Source organism: Salvia splendens, chromosome 21 (genome assembly GCF_004379255.2).
Source record: "Salvia splendens isolate huo1 chromosome 21, SspV2, whole genome shotgun sequence".
Taxonomy (NCBI): domain Eukaryota; kingdom Viridiplantae; phylum Streptophyta; class Magnoliopsida; order Lamiales; family Lamiaceae; genus Salvia; species Salvia splendens.
Window position 1 is genome coordinate 12,565,482 of NC_056052.1, and position 3,709 is coordinate 12,569,190.

Sequence of the window (3,709 nt, forward strand, 5' to 3'; positions counted from 1 at the left end):
TATCCTTAAATGTTGTCTTTATTGTTATCCCTTTGTCACGATCGCCTCGTTTATAGTACCCCTAGTATGGGCGGTCGTGACATGTTTGATTGTTGAGTTTACTGATTTGGATAATTTTCGCAATTGATGTTTGATTTGGAGTTGAGATCGGGTTGATCAGAGTTGAGTTTAGGGTTGAGTTGTTGTTGAATCGGTTGAATCTGATTAGAGGAGTATGGATCTGAATGTATCGGAGTTGGTTTTTGTTGATGGAGTTGAATTGTTGATCGGAGTTGTGGATCTAAGACGTGATCACAACCTTTGGTGGCTGACTCCTTTGTTCGGGTTCACGGATCACAACTCCGATATTGACCGTTCGAGCTTTCTTGCTGCTTAGCTTCTTTTGAACTGGGGCTGTCATGACCGCCCTTTTTAGGGTCAATAAATGCGGGTGGTCGCGACTAATGAGACATTAAGGAACGAGAATTCTTCTTAGGTTTCAATAAAGAGTTTGAACATTATTTAATATTCATATAACGGAGGAAAAATCAGAGTAATGTCTAAAACCCAACGACAACCAATTAGTATTTCATAATTAATAATCCAAGAGTAAAAAAAGGTTTAAAATATAATTGCGAAAAAAAAATTATCTCAGCGGAAGCATCCAAGAGTAAGAGTAACGCCATGTATGAAGACACGACGACTCTCGGAGTTCAAAATAAAATCCAACAATAATTCAGATTCGACTCAACACCACCCCAAGCTCGTCGCCGCTCAACCTGCACATAGGGAAAACACATGCAGGGCTGAGTACTATAAAATACTCAGTGGACTTATGCCGAAAATAAATTATCAAAAATATTATATTTATCATGCCATTGTCAAGTAACCATCGTGGTTTTAGCTTTAGAAAGGCTCGAGGCACCAAAATATTTCATCATTCAAAATCACGACTGCACAGATATTTTCCCATAGAGGTCAACCATCTCTGCTCATACATGACTTGGAATGTGGCCACAAACCAAGTCAATAGACCGGCCAACCCGTACGCTGGCACACTGTCTACGATAGGTGTACACTAATCCAAGTAGGGTTTACGGCCCTACAAGGACCCGAATTCGATTTAAATAATAAAGGGCAAAGCCATTTCAGATAGGCACGTTAAAACCAAAATACGGCATGATTAATATATTCACATTTCATTCCCCTTGATAAAATAGTTAGGACATTATCCTTATTTAAAAGAGAGTCCACCTCGCGTGCTTAATCCTAACTATTTTCTTTTCCTTGCGATCACGATTCACTTGCAAGATATTAACACATCGATCAACAGAAGGAATCAAGCAATAAAGGCTTCAATTATTTTTATCGGTAAGCTTACATTTCTTTCCAATTAGAAACTTAGTAATTTCGATTAAGTCGCCCCAAAGAATTAAACAAAGCAGCCCACTAGATAAATATATAACACATACTCCCAAGCCCAAAACAAATAGCCACTGACCTAAAGAAAAAAAGAATTAGTACTCCCATTTTAAAATCACACGCACACTCCCTCACATTCCAACAAACACTAATTCAATTAATAACCAAGGATTAAACAAAAAGAACACATACTCCCATTTTAAATCCCATCGGCTACACTCTCTCCACAGAGAAATATCCCCCAAGAACACAACACTAAAATAAAAAAAATTAGCTCCGCCGCTGCCGGTTCCAATTCGTCGCCCCACACACACCGCTATCGTCGCTCGGCGCCACAGCAGCCGCTGCGTCGCTGTTCGCCTGCTCCGGCAGCCTCGATTCCACCCGGAAACAGCCCCGTTCTTCCTTTAAAGGTTCGTTCTTGATTTAGTATGTCCGGTTCTTAATTCAGTTGCTTCGATTTACTCGATTAACAGATGGGTTACAGATTTTGGTAAACGGCAGTGTAGAGTACATGGATGCAAATGGAGTAATTAAGAGAGGGAAGAAGAATACCGCTCTTGGACTTTAGTTGATAAAGGAATGCAGAAGAAAAACTCTTCTTGATTTGTTTGGCTCTTGCAAATTTAGTTGTTGGAGAGAATTTTCGCAGATGGTAGAGAGCACAAAGATTGACAAGTAGCAGTATAACAAAATCGTGTAATCATTGGAAAGAACAGATTTTTGGAGGATTTGATTACCGTCAATGTGAATCGAATTTGGGAAGGAAGGAATTGGATTATATGGAATCCCTTCATCCTTTGCTATCTCTTCTCATCACTGTGAATCTTCTCTTCTCGGTTGTGAGTATTTGAGATTGTATGATTTAATTGAATTAATTTGGGATCAAGACCCCTTTGTATTTTATTTAAATTGTGTAGTCCACGATTTATATTTCGCAAGATTTGACTTGTATTATTTATTTAATATATCGGATCCAACACGGAATTGAATCCAATAAAAATTCCTCACAGAAATGAATTATTTAAATTCACATTGTGATTTCACCATAGCGATTCAAACTTGTAAAAAGGTTATTTCCCCTCGGCAATAAATCCCAACATTCGAATAATAAATAAATTCACCCGGCATCAATTTTTCAAACAGCCACGTACGTGATAAACAAAGTTGACTCGGTCAACGCAAATTCAAAATCCTAAACCCAATTAGGTCACAAGAATATCAAATAATCATTTAACCTGATATTTAATTCAAGGACTTCACGGCATTAAAAGCATTAAATTAAAAAAAAATTGGGGTTCGAAAATTAGGGTTCAAAAAGTGGGACCTTACAGGGGCATTCCCTTTTCCTTTTTCGTTCCAACTGGTACCTCTTCTCTTCATCTTCTTCTTCTGGCTTCACTTTCGTTGATGCCGAGGGTTCATCTTGGGCAGCAGCCTGGGTCACCTGGGCTTTAACAATCACCTCCTCTACTGGCTCGCGAGGAACTTCTGTCGGGTTCTCCCCACGTTCTGTAGGAGTTCCCTCCTCCTGACTAGTAGGGGTAGACAATTTGGGTTCAATCTCATGTGGTTCTCTCCTTGAGCGGCTACTGATTTGGGATTCTCCCCGGGTTTTGTAGGAGTTTGTAGTACCCCCGAAAATTGTGACTTTTTTATTTATTTATTTGATGGCTTATTTTATTTTAAATAATGTGGATGTTGAATAAGAATTTCTTTTGTAGAAATTGAGTCTCTATGTGTTTGAGTTAATTATGTGAAAAATTAGTTGTTGTGAGTTAAGGTGATTAAGCTTTCAATGTGTGAATTAAATTAAATGGGATAATGCATAATCATTCTAGCCATTTTAATTGAAATTTTCTGTCGTCCTATTTATTGGAAATAATACTTTCTTTCTTGGATTTAATTAATTGTCTTGGGATATTTATCAAAATTAAATCCAAGCCAAATTATCCCTATGTTATTCTACATGATTTTCGACCCCTTGGCCATCCCTTGAAATTTTCGACTTCTCCTAGTAATTAGGAGAAGGAATTATTTTGTGGATTTAATTGGTATCTTGTTTGTCTCCTTCCTTGAATTAAAATCCAATTAAATCTTATCATATCTTGCCAAATCTCTCCATATCCTATTTTAATTAGGATTTGACTCTTTCCTTCTTTGAGACCTCATTATTTTCGCCCCTTATACCTATTAATTACTTTGTGGGATTAATTTATTTGTTACCTATTTTGTGGGAGTCTTTTCCTACAAGAAATTACCAAATTTAAATCCTATTCCTATTTGATTTGAGGATTTAAGTATTTTC

General features: G+C 37.4%; 1 long non-coding RNA gene across 1 annotated transcript; it reads left to right on the forward strand.

Annotated features, from left to right (window-relative positions):
* Positions 1 to 1,145: 1,145 nt before the first annotated feature.
* Positions 1,146 to 2,290, forward strand: LOC121783850. Its single transcript, XR_006046656.1, has 2 exons — positions 1,146 to 1,814; positions 1,889 to 2,290. It is a non-coding gene; the product is annotated as an uncharacterized LOC121783850 (long non-coding RNA).
* The last annotated feature ends 1,419 nt before the right edge of the window (positions 2,291 to 3,709 follow it).